Here is a 17,148-nt window from a genome sequence, read left to right as displayed (position 1 = left end):
ACCAACACAGGTGGGGGGGCAGAGAAGAATAATGTGTAAACCAAGAGATCAGGTTGATACATACAATTATATATATAGCAGGCAAAAAATGTCTTCCAATCCCTATAGGTGGCAAAGTAGGCTTCAGACTTTGCATTGCTTTCAACCATGAGTTCCTCCATACGCTGTAGCTAGAGGATTTATTTGAACCAGTTTTTGACTGAGGAATGCATACTCTTCCATAATTTGGGGATTATTGATCTGGTAGCAATAGGGAGAAAACCTACAAGCCTTTTTTTTAAAGCTACTAATGTGACCTAGTATCAAAGAGTAGAAGGACCGAGGGTTCTTTAGGGAGGTTGGTACCCGTGATATTCTGTGTTAGGTTCACAACTGTTAACCAAAAGTCATATATGGGTGGATACAAGATGTGATACAGGCGAGGATGGAGGCTCTAGTACCCTTTGGTCTGCCTCTAGCTTGAATGCAAGATGTGATACGGGCAGGCATAGAGGCTCTAGTACCCTGTTGTACCGCCTCTAGCTTGAATGCAAGATGTGATAGGGGGTGGCATGGAGGCTCTAGTACCCTGTTGTACCACCTCTAGCTTGGATACAAGATGTGATATGCGCCAGCATGGAGGCTCTAGTACCCTGTTGTACCACCTCTAGCTTGGATACAAGATGTGATATGCGCCAGCATAGAGGCTCTAGTACCCTGTTGTACAGCCTCTAGCTTGGAAACAAGATGTGATATGGGCAGGCATGGAAGCTCTAGTACCGTGTTGTACTGCCTCTAGCTTGGATACAAGATGTGATACAGGTGAGCATGGAGGCTCTAGTACCCTGTTGTACCGCCTCTAGCTTGGATATAAGATGTGATACGGATGGGCATTGAGACTCTAGTACCCTGTTGTACCGCCTCTAGATTGGATACAAGATTTAATACGGGTGGGCATGGAGGCTTTAGTACCTGGTTCCACCTCTAGCTTGGACACTAGATGTGATACGGGTTGACATGGAGGCTCTTGTACTCTGTTGGGCTGCCTCTAGCTTGGATACAAGATGTGATTCAGGTGGACATAGAGGTTTTAGTACCCGGTTGGGCAGCCTCTAGCTTGGATACAAGATATGATATGGGTGGGCATGGAGACTTTAGTACCCTGTTGTACCACCTTTAGCTTGGATACAAAATGTGATGCGGGTATAGAGGCATACAGGTTCTGTATGGCATACTGCGGCATATCAGTCCACATTTGCTGTAACTGAGTCTCTAGATTGTGCAAACTAAATAGACTGTTGAATTGGCATCCCATATGGAACTGTGACAATATTGTGGAGACATTCCTTTGACACTCTTGTGTGTGCGGCCAAGCATTATCCTGCTGTTAAATGCCTCTTGAAAGCCCTGCCATGAGAGGAACACATGTGGCTGTGGGATGAGCTGCTTAGCTTCAGCCCGGATAGCCGAGGAGATACGAATATACTCCGTTTATTTTACTTTACGCCAGGCCAAGCTGCTAGCAGAATTTTCCTTGCAGTGATAAAAGCCCTTTAATGTAAGGTACATTATATTACTTACTATTAGGGCGTGTTCACATCTTCTGTTCTAATTGCATTTTTTGCTGCAAATTTGCAAACGTCTGAGCTAAAAACGTGATTTAACCATGACTCATGAATGCAGCATTAACATGAGGCACACAAACTTACTAATTTAAATTAAATTGCCAATTTTACATTAATATGTAATCCTGTGCATCTCTCATTAGCCTCAAATTGGCCGGATTTTCAACTGATCATTCAGGTCTGCAAAATCGCAACTTTATCTGCAAAAACCACATGGACCGGAACTAACCAGCAGTCTTGACATGCAGGTGTATTCTGCCAAGCCAGCAGCTGTTGTGTGCGTCTGCACCATAATGCCTCAATACACTGCAGCTGTTGCGGTATGTTCACATCTGTGCTGGAGGCGGCATTCAGGGACGTCAATGCAGATCTGGCACAAAATACCAGACAAAATACCACCACGTGCTGCTGTATTTTGTCTGGGACAATGCTGAGGAAGGAAGAGGAGCCAGACGAACTCTATTACAGTCATAGACTCTAATGGGGTCCATCAGGCACTGTTTATTTCCATCATGGTTTGGAATTGGCAAGCCATCTTCCTGCTTCCTTGATGGAACAATCCTAATGGTAATATGAACAGAGCCTTACGTAGATACAGTTTTTGAATATTGCATGCTACAGTATGTACATAGAACATATACACACAGTTATATATACATTATATTCAATGTGCACATTACACACATACAAGTATATGCACAAAACAACACATTACAAACACACTATTACTTTTTGTTCAGTACAGCTGGAAGGGGAGTCCTGAAGGTGTGTGAAGCCATCCGTTTCATCATCTGCTGCTGTTGCCGCCAACCTGGCACTGTGCAGACTGCACACACTCTTCCCACCTACAGCAGGGGGAAGCTGCAGCAAAAGACAGGTGCAGCTTTGAAGCAGTGTTGCCAACCTGAATTTTTCTTTTTTCTGGACAACGTATCCAAACATCAGAAATTGACATTTTTTACTGGTACATTGGAAATGGTGAAAAATATTCTAAGGTATACATGTTTGCAGGTCAGATACTGATATGAACTCATTGCCAGCCTTTACTGTGAGCTGTAAAATGACAATAATTACAGCCATATTGACATGCTCAGTACCGACAGTCTCAAAATAAAATCACAGATGCATCTATTTTTTTAAGGACACTGGGAAAAAGTGCCAATTTCTGGATGGTTGGCAAGCCTGCTACAGAGGGGGCATTGGTGTGATAGGCAGGGTAGGCGAACATCCGCTCTCGGCTCTCTGCTGCTGGAGTACATAAGTTGCCTTCGTTGTACTATGATTCTGCAGCACCACACTGAGCAGGAATGTTCCTCCTGCACCGCGCTGAGCAGGGTAATCCCAGGAGCTGCGGGGCATGAGGGGGAACACTGCTCAAGATTGGCAGTTGCCCTTAGGGTTGCATTTTGCTTCTGCAGATTTCTAATGTGAGCTTCCAGGTGGGCAACACACTCAATTCTACTAAAGAGATATTCATTGATGGAGGCCAAAAACACTGTCATTTGGCCTCTGGCTGGTGAATGGTGGCCTATGGCTATGTTTGGCACATGCTTTCACGTTCCGTTGTGCAAATGAAAACTGTATCAAAACACCATCTGGAAAACCACATGTGGTCCTTCCGTGGTTTTGTGATCTGGTAATTGGCCGTGTACTTTGTACAGGTGACACATGTGAAATAAATATGTTCTGCCTATAGAAACTGCATTGCAAAACCGCACCTCACCTGATGCATATGAATAACCCTAAGATTGCAAATATCATCAATGATCACACTTTGATATATTTAATATTAAGCAGAAATACAGCCATTTATGCCCGGTTCTTACTATCCTATATCTACTTTCTAGGAACATTCATAGCTGGTGTACAAATCCATCGCTCAGTACTTTACCAGCTAATCTCTGCTGATTTACCGTCACCCTCCTGATGGGAAAATTGAAGTCCATGTAATAGGAGGTTTTAAATTGCAGGGACTGACTTTGTGCTTTTTCTCTGCAGAGATTTATCTGACAGTCTTGGATATGAATGATTAGCTTAAAATAAACGTCCTTCTGAACAGTTCTTTCTGAATTTGTTAATAAACCACTATCTAGATTGTTATAGTACTCTGTATACACATGCCTAGTAAGGCCGGGCTCACGGGGGCGAATTATAATTGTGGACTCCACGATCGGTGTCCACGCAGACAATACGCAGTAATATGCGGGCATTGAAAGGCGTGAATTTTCGCCGGTTTGCTCAGATGTGCGGGTAGGAATTGCGGATTCCACGGCCTGCTTTGAAGTCAATGGATGCGAGTGTTCCGTTGCCTATATATCATTAACATTTCGTATGAGCGGTGGAAACACTCGCTACTTCATAAGAAAATAGATAGAAAAGCCGGAATGTGGGCTGGAAAGGAGCGAGAGATCTTTTTTCCACGCGGTCGATACGCCGTTCTTCCACTGCAGAAATTCGCATGCGGAATCCAAACCATTCGTGTGAGCCTAGCCTAAGGTCACCGGCACATGGAATCCCACAGTGGAAACTGGCGCTGGCAGCAGCAGTGTCAGCGTATACCCGCCTTTCTTTATCTTCATCTGTACTGCGGATGGTCCAAATGGCTGCCATTGATTTCAATGGAAGCAGTCCGTGTGGGATCCACGATATAATGGAGCATGCTGTGATTTTTTTTCATCCGCAAGCGGAAAATGCCATAACATGCTATGGGCGGTATTTGCTGCGGAACCCGGAGGCAGACACCCCCTCCAGATTCTACAATGCTAATCTGCCCGTGTGCAGCCAGCCTTAGTCAGTGAAGATGTTTCAAAACTGAGGACCGTTTGTTCTTTCTCTACAGCAAATACACTTTAGAATGCTGGTCTAAAACCTGTGGAGAGACACAGGCTGAAAAGGGATGGAAGACACAGCCGTCAGTCACTAATGTAAAGAGGCTCCAGGAGATCGTATGGGAAACCATGGTCAAAGTAATTGTAGCATTTGCAATTGCATTCATTACTGTTAGGCTTCATTCACATGAGCGCATATATGGCACGTTTTTATGGCCCACCAATATACATGACCATCTGAGGCATTGGTTTCCATTGCAGTCGTTCACAGGAGCGAATATACGGCACGTAAAAACACTAACTGTAAAAAATGGAACATATACGTGCCCAAAATACGCACCCATGCGTTCTATCTTTTGAACGATATACATTGGCGGCTCCCATAGACTCCTATGAGAGCTGGGGCAAAAAAGGGAGGGGGGGGGGGGCATTTTAGCAGCATCCAACGCTGCGAAAAGCTTACAGATGCCTCTATGTAGGTATTTGAAGGCATCCCGAGGATTTATGCCAAGCGAGGGTTTGACGTTATTTTTTCGCTAAAAACGTCGCTCACGGGGGTGTGAATGGATGAGAAAATGCTAATTAGCTCTGGCTGTGATTGCAGAAAATCATCCATTCATGCGAATTTACGGCGCTGATGAGAGAGCGTAAAAATGCATACGCTCATGTAAAAGAGCCCTAAGGCCTTAGTCAGACGGGCGTTTTTTCGCGCGATTTGCGGATCGCATGACGGATGCGCATCCGCAAATCGCGTGACTGGTGCGCGCAAGTCGCCCGCAAATCGCCCGAAAATCTGCTCCTAGCCGCGTTTCATTAGAAACGGGCCGGAGCTGTCCAGCGCATTGCATTCAATGGAGACGGCAATAGAGCCGCCTCCATTTAAAGCAATGCGCTGCGGGCGAGCCCGGGATGAATTGTCGGTAAGGGCTTAAATATATAGGCCCTTCCCTGCAATTCATCCTAAAATGTGTTAAAATAAAAAAAAAATTGTATACTCACCTTCTCCCGGCAGCCGGAGCTCCGCGCGCCCGTCCTGCAGTGGGTGTGAAGGGGGTGTGAGTCAGAACTGCCCCCTGATTGGCTCAGCGCTGAGCCAATCAGAGGCATGCCTCACTCACACCCATTCATGAATTCATGAATGGATGTGAGTCAGACCTGCCCCTGATTGGCTCAGCGCTGAGAGGCAGCAGTCACTCACCCATTCATGAATTCATGAATGGGTGTGTGAGTGAAACCGGCCTCTGATTGGTCAGGGCTGTGACCAATCAGAGGCAGATCATTCAGCAGGTGGGGATTTTAAAGCCCCGCCGGCTGAATAGTGCCGAGAAGCAGTTCAGGAGAACTGACAGCGGCCGCGGCTGGACTCCGGCTGCAGCGGAAAGGTGAGTATACAATTTTTTTTTATTTTAACACATTTTAGGATGAATTGCAGGGAAGGGCTTATATATTTAACCCCTTCCCGACAATTCACCCCGCGCACACCGGCAGCCCATTGCTTTCAATGGAGCGGCTGTATTGCCGCTCCATTGAATTCAATGGGCAAACATCGTTCTTCTCTGCCACAGCTGTTACAGCTGTGGCAGAGAAGAATGATTTGTCTTCTATATGTTCTCAATGGGGTCGGCGCTGCTGCCGCCGGCCCCATTGAGCGCATATACAGAAGAGAACAGGAATCGCAAATCGCAGATAGGTGCGATCTGCGATTTTTTGTTCTATAATTTATTGGACGAGCGCATAAAAAGCGCTCATGTGTCCGATACCATTGCAAAGCAATGGTTTTATAAAATCGCCGAACGCATGCGCATGCGCAAATCGCGGCTAAAAACGCCCGTCTGACTAAGGCCTAGTACACAAGTTCTCCCTCCAATTATTATGATACAACTAATTAGTAATAGAGTAAATCAGGGAAAAAACCTGCCTCCTGCTTATGGCATCGTGTCGCTGCACCATGCACCATGAATTCTGCATGGTGGAGATACGGTGTCTGGAATATGCCACATTTTTCTTTTTCTTTATATTTTGTCAGATTTGTACATGATCTTATAGCATCAGAGATATAAAGATGGACAGTTAGAGCTCTATATAAACACTGTACAAAAAGAACTTCCATGAGCTCTAACATGGATGTATGCATGAGGCCCAAGCTAAAGGTTGTCAGTGAATGTGCTCCCCTGTGGCGGTCATACTGCCTGTGCAGCTGAATGGGACCTGTGGCCAAATGGCCACATCTTATCATCGACTCGCTGCTGGGCTCGTCTCTACTGAAACTCCATCCAGCAGTAAAACCATCTGCTATGTATGCACTTGAGCCAGATGCTGCACACTCTGTGCAGAGCATTACCCAAATCTTCACTACGATACATGGGGAGGAGTTGGGTTATACTCCACATGGAGTGCATGGTATCCAGCTATTGTTTTGTGAGTTGCAGATCGTTTATTGATAGCTGGAGTTTAACATAGAGGACCCTATAAGTTTGGAGGGGCACTATAACTTTGAGGGGCCATAGAGGGTGGTACTGTGGGGGGTACTGAGATGTTCATTGGCAGGATGGGGAACGTGTGCAAGGACATGCAGCTGGAAGAAGATGTCATGGTGGTCGGGGTCAAGATAAGAAAAACTAAAGCAGACAAATCTAATCAGAAACTAATAATAATAATAATCTTTATTTGTATAGCAACTTATTCTGCAGCACTTAAATTGTCACTTGCTGTTTAGAGCTGGTATCTAACAAGTATTTGGCTACTCCATTATTTGGAAGTATACTAGAGCTGAGCCACTGTATCTGATACTTTATATCAGGGGTTTGTGGAGGTCATAACATCACTTCCAGGACTCCTGTTCTTCTTTACACTGAAGATAGTTCTTAATGACATTAGCTGTATATTTTGTGTTGTCCTGCTGTAGAAAAAACTTCAATCAGACTTTTTTCCACACCTGCCTAAAACTTTTACACGGTACTGTATTTTATTTTATTTTATTTTTTTGAGGCAGTAGGTGAGGCACATTTTTTGCACAGGGGTACTCTGGACTCTATGCCTGGCCTTAGCGTTCCAAGTCATAAAGAGTATAGGACTGTGATGACTTGAATTACTTGCACATCGTATCTCAGCTAGTCTGTGGGGCATAGTTGACAGGGGCCATTAATGATTACTGTTTTAACAAGGGAAGTATATACTATGTTAACAAAAGTATTGAGAGACACATAGAAAGTGATGAAATTTGATTTCTCAATACGGTGTTGATCCACCTTTTGACATAATGCCTGCAGAAACCCTTCTAGGTATGCTTTCCACTAAATTCTGATAAATGTGTAAAAGGATTTGCCTCCATTCCTCGAGAAGATCTTCAGATAGCGATGCTGGGGATAATGGGCATGTTCGGCGTGCATGGATACAGCGTTCCAGTTTGTCCCAAGGATACTCGTTGGGATTGAAATTTAGACTTTGGGCGGGCCAATGAAGTTTGCAGACGTTCTGCACCTCAAACTAATTCTCAACACTGTGTGCTGTATGACATGGTGCTTGGCCATGTTGGTAGAGACGCAGAGCTGTACCAAAGTATTGAAACAGGGTAGGTAATGCCATATTGTGGAGTGGAATTTAGGCTTAAGGTTTACTCCATAGACAAGGTGGAGTGGGAGTCCATCCAGATGCCCCATATTTTTTGAAACTTGTTCGGGCAGCCTCTGTTCTGATAAATAATTTTTTCATAGGAGATTACGGTATTTACCATTTGAATCCAGTGTGGAATGAGGGGGGTTCAGCAGCCATCCACTGTATGGCTATCACCTTTCGTGCTAAGAATAGCACTTTCTCAAGAAAAATGCGAGTGTGGTATGGCCATACCTCCTCCTCCAGTAAGCCAAATAACGCCGTCTTGGGGTCTAAGTCGACAGTGAGTGGGGGCGGTCATAGTAAGTTTATGAGGTCACTAATTTTAGACCAATACTCGTTGACGAGGGGGCATTCCCAGATCAGGTGCCAAAAATTTGCCTCCGGCTGGCGGCATCTGTGGCAGGAGTTTGAGGATATATTGCCCATTTTATGAAGACGGCTAGGGGTGAGATAGGCTTGATATATTATATATCAATGAATCAATTTGTTATTTACAGCAGGGCAAACCGACAGGTTTCACTCAGAGATATCCTGCCAGTCTTCGGGTGTGAGAGATGGAATAGCTTGTTTCCACTTGTCATAAACTGAAAGTGGGTTGAGGTCTATTTTAGCCGAGAGAAGGTGCGTATAGAGTACCGAGATTAGCCCTTTGGGCCCTTGGGATTTGAGGACGCCAATTGTGGGAAATTTGGATATTCAGGTTGAGGTGGGTGGAAACTGAGAATTCAACGCATGCCTTAACTGGAAGAATCTGAATAATTGGAGATGTGGGGATTGTAGCCTGTCGCATAGTTGAGTAAATGTAGGGAGTGCTTTGTCCGTGTATTTATCGCCCAGTGTGTGTATCCCCTGAGACACCCAGTGTTGTGGGTCTGGGACTGATTGTAGTGCAGTGAGACCGGGATTGTTCCATAGGGGAAGTTCAGACATTACATCTTTGTATCTCTGAAGGGTTTTTACCTCCTTCCACATGCCAAGGGCGAGTTTATGAAGCTGCATTGTGTCGGAGGAGTTTGTGCATTCTGGAAATTCTAGGTAATTTAGTAGATTGTTTCCCTTTACTTGTTTCGCAAGTTGTTTATCTGCTATGGGCATCTCTCTGTCTAGGACCCAGGCTTGAATATTCCGCAGTTGTCCTGCTAAGTAGTAAAGCCGGAGGTCCGGGAGGGCCATGCCAGCTTGTTCTTTAGGTCTTTGTAGTGTTGATAAGCTTAGTTTTGAGCGGGAGGAGTTCCATATGAATGAAATAATAAGGGAGTTTAGGGACTGGAAAACACGCTTGGGAACGCTTACTGGCATGTGTTGCAATACATATAAACATTTGGGTTGGATAGCCATTTTAATAAGGTTCATACGCCCAGCCACGTAGAGCGGCAGTTTGGACTACCTCTTAAACCTATGTTTTATATTCTCCAGTAGTGGGTCGATATTATCCGCTATTGCGTTGTTATGGTCACGGGACATAAACATCCCCAGGTACTTAAATGTAGAGACCACTTTCAGTCCATATCTAGTGACACAGAGGTCATTTTTTGGGTTAAGGTCTGTATATAGGATTGTAGATTTGGACCAATTAACGTGTAATCCCAAAAAATAGGAGAATCTGTCTATATGGAACATAGCTTGGGAAAGGGAGTTTATTGGGTCTGATAAGAAAAGCATTGTGTCATCCGCGTATAATCCTACTTTACTCTCGAGGTCTGCCCATCTAATACCGGTTACGTTGGGGGTGCATCTCAGGCGGATCACCAATGCTTCGATGGCTATGGCGAATAGGGCCGGGGATAAAGGGCAACCCTCTCAGGTGCCTCTTGCTAATTGTAACTCAGCTGATGGGATGCCGTTTACAATCACGTTTGCGTTCGGGGATTTATACATAGTTTTAACCCATTGCAGAAATTGAGGACCGAATCCAAAGCGGACCAGACAGGCCTCCAAAAAGGCTCACTCTAAAGAGTCGAAGGCCTTTGTCATGTCTAGTGAGACCAGGGCCCAGGGCATATTGTATTGTTTGCCTAATTGAATGGCTGTTTGGACTCTGCAGATGTTTATTGTTGTGGATTTCCCTGGCATGAAACCTGTCTGGTCGGGGTGTATGATAGATAAAATTACCTGATTTAGTCTAGTGGCCAGAATTTTAGTTAAAATCTTATAGTCTGCATTTACCAGTGAGATGGGGCGATAGGAGTTACAGTCTATAGGGTTTTTCCCAGGTTTCAATATTACTACAATGGAGGCTTTGTAGAAAGGACGGGAGTATTTTATCTAGTTGGGCCTGGGGTAGTGTCTCGTGTAGTTGTGGAGCTAGTTGTTAGCTATACTTACGATATGTCTCTATTGGGAGGCCATCTGGGCCAGGGGATTTGTTGAGAGCCATGTCTTGAATTGTTTGTCGGATCTCATCCAGAGTGATTGGAGCTTCTAGGAGCTCAAGCTGCTCTGCGGAGAGAGTTGGAAAGGTCAGGTCCTTCAAATAGTTTAGGATATCTGCCGCGGTGTTTTAGGAGGAAGAGCTATATAGATTTATATAGAATTCTTTAAAGCAATTTGTAATAGATGAGGCGTCGGTCAGCTCCGCGTCGCACTGGTTTTTAATCTTAAGGACCGTGTTGGCGTGGTTTTCACGTCTAATAAGATTGGCGAGTAGGTGGCTGGATTGATTTCCAAGTTCGAAGTAGTGTTGCTTGGTGAAAAATAATTTACGTTTGGCCTTAGCGTGAATTTGATGCTTATAAAGACAGGAGAGGCTGAGCCAGGCTACTTTGTTAGCGTCTGTGGGATTAAATATATATAGCTTTTCGGCCTCAAATGTCTGGCTTTCTAATTTTTTGTCGGCCTGGGATGTTGATTTTTTGATATGTGAAATGGTGGATTTGAGGCATCCTCTAATATAAGCCTTAAGAGTATCCCATTTCAGGGCAGGGTGGGTATTGCCGTTGTGAGCGTCTAAGAATAGGGATATATGGAAGGGTGTTTGGTCATCTGACCCAATAAGCTTGAGCCAGAATAGGTGCAATTTCCAGGTGGGCATTATCTTATGCTGAGGGAATTCTAAAGTTAATAGTATAGGGCTGTGGTCAGATATGCCTCGTGGACAATGCGTTATATTAGAGAGGAAGATCACTAGTTCTATAGAGCTGAATATATAGTCAATTCTCGCCAAGGCGTTATGTCCCAGGGAGTGACAAATAAATTCTAGGGTTTCAGGGTGATGTAGCCGCCAGAGATCAACCCAGCCAACACTTTCGATCAGTTGCCTCAAGGGGGAGTTTGAAGTGGAGGTAGTATTAAAGGGTGTGTGGAATCTGTCTTTAGTTGGATTCATTAACAGATTAAAATCTCCTAAACAGATCACCCCTGCCGAGGGGTATTGGTGCGCAAATGTTATGGCAGTTTGTAGAAGATAGAGATTGTTGTGTGGTGGGTTATAGATAGATAGAATGACATAAGGTTTGGAGTCTATTTCAGCGTGTATGAATACAAATCTGCCTTCGGGATCTCTACGGATGTTAATGGGGTTCCATTTTAATGATTTGTGGATAAGCAAAGAGACATCCCTGGAGGAGGAGGTGTGGAAGGAGTTGGCCATCCATTGAACCCATTGTTTTTTTAAGGGTATCGGCCTTGTCCATAATGAGATGGATCTCCTGTAGACTTATAATGTGTGGATTGATTTGCTTAATATAAGAGAAGACTGCCCTCCGCTTAACAGCAGTACCTAGGCCCCGTACATTCCAACTAAAGCATGTTAAAGACATTGGTATCTGCATAGACATGGAATTTGAGCATTGTATCTATACATATAGAGTAGAGGAGAAGGGAAAATACTGGCGAGTATTGGAAAAGGGGTTGTATCAGCAAAGACTTGTTAGAAACGTTGGTAAAAAACAGATTAAAACAACTTAAACAATTAACCTTTGACATCTTGCTTAAATTTCCGCATAGGTGTCAATAGAAAACGGAATTGAGAAAGAAAAGAAATTTAGCTACAATCTATCTAGAAGTCGCAGATGTTATTAGGAGGGGATATCCCGATGGCCTATAGAGGGTCAAATTCGACCGCTGAGCCTTGAAAGTAGTTTGAGGGTGCCGCAGCCGTCCATCTTGCCATCTATGGGTCAGAGGGGTATTGGGCAATGTAAGTCACAACTGGGCTCAGAGTCCCGCCGTAGATGCAGCTGGATCAATCTTCTCTTGGTAGTTCCGGGTGCATGTCAAGCCATTCCAGGGCCTCTGTAGGAGAGTGTAAAAAGATCGCCTTTCCTTGTGCCACGATACTCAAACGGGCTGGATATGCCATTGAGTAGGGGATGTTTCTTTCTTTAAACTTCCTCTTAACTTCCATGAAGGTGGCTCTTTGCTTTTGTAATTCGGCAGAAAAGTCTGGGAATATGGAGATTGTTGCGTTGTTATATTTGAGTGGGCCCTTTAATCTGGCCTGACGTAGTGCGGCATCTTGATCCCTGCAGTTCAAGATCCTTGCTAGGAATGGGCGCGGGGGGCCACCCGGCTGTGGCGGTTTTGCTGGGACCCGGTGAGCTCTTTTCACTGTGAAGTGAACGGAGAAGGTGTCGTCGCCTAACAAAGACTTCAGCCAGGTTTCGGCAAATGTTTTTGGGTGAGAGCCTTCCGATTTTTCGGACAGGCCTATTATGCGCAGGTTGTTGCGACGCGACCGGTTTTCCAGATCGTCTGTTTTGGATTGGCAGAATTCTATTACTCTTATGGCTTTTTTTTACCGCCGCAGAAAGCGGGCATAGGGAGTCTTCTGCGTTAGAGATGCGGTCTTCCATCTCCTGCATTCTGCCTTGCATGTTCTGTAGGTCTTGTCTTAGCAGGGAGACGTCAGACTTTATTTCTTCTATTTTGCTGGTGAGAGAGGATTTGCAGGTGTTAATTGCTTCTAGGAGTTGTCGCATTGTTGGTTCCGGGCTTGCTCGGTTTCATCTTCCCTATGGATGATTCTTGTGCTAATGTATGTTCCATTGGTCTTTGAGACCTCCTGAGCGAGTGTTTCGGCAGACAATGTCTGTGATGCCTACACAGCAAGGCTTTGTTGTCCATGTTCTGTCAGTTTACATGGCTGCACTGCGCATACACCAGATGTTTTACATTTCTAAATACCATTGCCAACCGTGGACTTTGGTCCAAAAGTGCTGTGATGTCCTATGCTGATTGGTTGCTCAGGTGACATCCCGCCACCATACCCCATTGGAAGTATGCCAACTCTAAACCTCGTGACATTCTGTACTAAGATCTGCCTCTGTGATACTCTCCTTTATACCTAATGCTCACACATCTGATTTGCATATCCCCATCGCCTGACAACACAGGATCAGTGGGGGTCCTAATACTTTTGTCAACATAGTTTATATTACATGTAGGAAAAATCTGTAGGTTATAAACTCATTGAAGCTGCTATTTACTTTGTTCACAGTTTCCTGTGTTTTGACTGACATGTTCATCCAACACTTCAATGAACAAATGTATATGGCTGGAAACCTGGGGCTCGAGCATTCTGTTTGTGTCGCCTTGTAAGTACTAGTATGCAGAAGCTCAAACAGTAAATTAAAATCTATTCAGCCTTTATTCTAAAATGACAATGTATGGTTTTTGGTTATTGTAGTCTGAACTAGTTATATTGTAGGGAAAATATATCATTCGGTATTAATAATCATGATAATCACTTAACATATGTAGCTGAAGTGGTTAGCAATGAAACTGTCATTAATTATGTGAATAATCATTTATGATATTGTAGTATGGGAACCTGAATTATTCATTAGTCAACGTGATGATGTTATTAATTAAAAAGGTGTTAAATATAAAGATCAACTTGAAATAAGGACTTAAACAATAAAGTTAGGAGTAAATCTATAGTTTGTATTAGCAAATAAGTAGGGAAAAGGACTTGTTATTTGTATAGCGCCAACTTAGGCCGCCTGCACACGGGCGAAAATCCCGCGGCGGGATTTCCCGCTGGATTTCCGCCGCTCAAAGCCTGCATAGGAGTGCATTACAATATGCACTCCTATGCAGACGGCCGCGGTTTGGCCGCGCGAAATGTCCTATTTTTGTGCGGGGCTCGCAGAGCCTCGCACAGATACGTCACTCACCCGGCCGCCGGCTCCAGTCTGCGCATGCGCCAGCTGCCCGGCAGCCAGCACATGAAAGAGCCGGGGCCGCCGGGCGCGGGTGAGTACGCACTTGTCTCTGCAGGCGCTCAGGTCGGGTCCCGCGGCGAGAATGCTCGCCGCCGGATCCGACCCGCTCGTCTGCAGGCGGCCTTATTCTGCAGCGCTTTCAGGTCATTTGTTTATTTCAAAGCTAGGTACTCATTTTACCGACCTCGGAAGGTTGAGTCAATCTTGAGCTGGCTACCTGCACCATGTGGGGATTGCATCCACAACTTTCAGGTCGTTAGCAAGAGCTTAGGACTGCATTCTGCTCCCTTAACACTCTGTTCGCCTAGGTCTCTTTAAGTGATCATTGTGGTAATCATTAGAGATGAGCGAGCACCAAAATGCTCGGGTGCTCGTTGCTCGAGTTGAACTTTTCGTAATGCTCAAGAGCTCGTTTCGAGTAACAAACCCCAATAAAGTCAATGGGGGACTCGAGCATTTTTGTATGTGACTGATGCTCCACATAGGTGATGACTTGTGAAACACCAGAAAACATCAGAAAGTCATGGAAACACCACAGAAACAGATAGGGAACGGCAGGAGCAGCATGCATGGCTGCATCTGAGGCTCCCAGGTCCCACTATTAAGCCAAAATGGGGGCAAGAGCCTGGCGGTCACCCCCCTAACAATTTACTTGGGACAAACCCTCATTAGCAAGGGACACGTGCTGGCACATCTTAGCTAAGCACAACACTACCTGCAACCAAGGACAATCACTGCCTGCGGGTGACACCGCTGCGTCTTCTCCTGGGTTACATGCTGACATTGCTGTCCAACCCCCCGCAAGACCCTGCGTCCACAGCGCACACAAAATTTTCCCTGCACAGTGTTCAGCTGCCCTCATGCCACACGCTTGCTTCATAGCGACACCACCCTCATGTCGATTTATAAGTGCGTCTGCGATGAGGAGGAATCGGAGACACACACTGCACAGGGTTGGCAAGGCCAGGCAGCGACCATCTTTGAAAGTGTGGGAGATAGCCCACAATGCTGTTGAGAATTGATGATAAATTGACGTATGATCATCATTCTAATCCCGTGCCACCTCTGTCGCAAAATTGTCAGGAGCCGCAAACGTGGGCATAAAGGGGACTCAGGTGCCAGCACTTCTACACATCTCCACAATGCAGCAATACTCTGTGTGGGAAGCAGGTGAGCAGGCCCAGTGTCAGGCTCGGTCCCAGCCTCCACCTGTGTGACCCAAGGTGCCGTGAGTTACATAACAATGGGAAATCCATGTGTTCCTACACAATTCATTCTGTGTAGGTGTCAGATAGCTCAACATCGTAATGGGAAGTCTTTGAGTTCTTTGGGCTCGCCTATGCTGTGGGTACACGAAGATGGTATTACACAGGAAGAAATCAGAGTGCCCAAACATGGCAATGTATTTGTGCCAGACAGGTTAAACATCGCAATGGGAAGTCTTTGTGCACCCACAGCATAGGCGAGCCCAAGCAACTGAAAGATGGTATTACACATGAGGAAAACAGAGTGCCCAAACATGGCAGAGTTTCATCCCGCCAAGGGCCTCGGCCCACATTTCTGCCCTAGTCAATCAGGCGGACCCCAGTAACATTTCTGTTGCAAGAGTATAGGCAGACCCCAGTAACATTTCTGTAGCAAAAGTATAGGCAAACCCCTCAAACCTTTCAGTAGCAACTGTATAGGCAGACCCCAGTAACATTTCTGTAGCAAGAGTATAGGCGGACCCCAGTAACATTTTTGTAGCAAGAGTATAGGCAGACCCCTGTAATATTTCAGTAGCAAGAGTATAGGCGAACCCCTCAAACCTTTCAGTAGCAACTGTATAGGCGGACCCCTGTAAAATTTCTGTAGCAAGAGTATAGGCGGACCCCATTAACATTTCTGTAGCAAGAGTATAGGCAGACCCCTGTAACATTTCTGTAGCAAGAGTATAGGTGGGCCCCTGTAACATTTCTGTAGCAAAAGTATAGGCGGGCCCCAATAACATTTCTGTAGCAAAAGTATAGGGGAACTCCTCAAACCTTTCAGTAGCAACTGTTTCGGCGGACCCCAGTAACCTTTCTGTAGCAAGACTATAGGCGGACCCCAGTAACATTTCTGTAGCAAGAGTATAGGCGGACCCCAGTAACATTTCTGTAGCAAGAGTATAGGCGGACCCCAGTAACATTTCTGTAGCAACTGTATAGGTGGACCCCTGCAACATTTCAGTAGCAAGAGTATAGGCGAACCCCTCAAACCTTTCAGTAGCAACTTTATAGGCGGACCCCTGTAACATTTCTTTAGCAAGAGTATAGGCGGACCCCTGTAACATTTCTGTAGGAAGAGTATAGGCGAACCCCTGAAACGTTGGTGTACCAATAGTATAGGCGAACACCTGTAAAAATTTATTTACCAAGAGTGTAGGCGAAGCCTGGAAAAATTAGTTTGCTAACAGTATTGGCAAGGGCCTGAAAAATTGGTGTACCAAGAGTACAAGTGTACCTGTGAAAAATTGCTGAACGCCGAGGGCAGGTGAAACCCATAAACATTCTTTAAGGATACAGCTCGTTATTGGTTAATTTGTAACTGAGCCTGGAGGCAGCCCTCCGCAAAAATTGGTTTAAGTTTAACTTTTAAAAGTTTAAAAACTTTTAAACAGAGCCTTTTGGGACGCATAGAAATTGGCAGGTCAGTGTGATGACATGCTGTTTTAGGAGGAGGAAGAGGAGGAGTAATAATATCCGAGAGGGATACACAAAGCTAATTCTCCCCTTTTTTGGGGTCATAGAGGATACATTTTTCCCCTGTTGCAGCGAAAAGATTCTTTAGGATCTGCTGCTTTCCACTGGTGGAGAAGAGAAGTCTGGGGAAATCCAGCCTTTGTTCATCTTTATGAGAGTAAGCATGTCGGTGCTGTCAGTTGACAGGCGGGTACGCTTATCTGTGATGATCCCC

Source organism: Eleutherodactylus coqui, chromosome 2 (assembly GCF_035609145.1).
Source record: "Eleutherodactylus coqui strain aEleCoq1 chromosome 2, aEleCoq1.hap1, whole genome shotgun sequence".
Taxonomy (NCBI): Eukaryota; Metazoa; Chordata; class Amphibia; order Anura; family Eleutherodactylidae; genus Eleutherodactylus; species Eleutherodactylus coqui.
The sequence above is the reverse complement of the archived record's forward strand: the minus strand, read 5'-3'. Positions refer to the sequence as shown.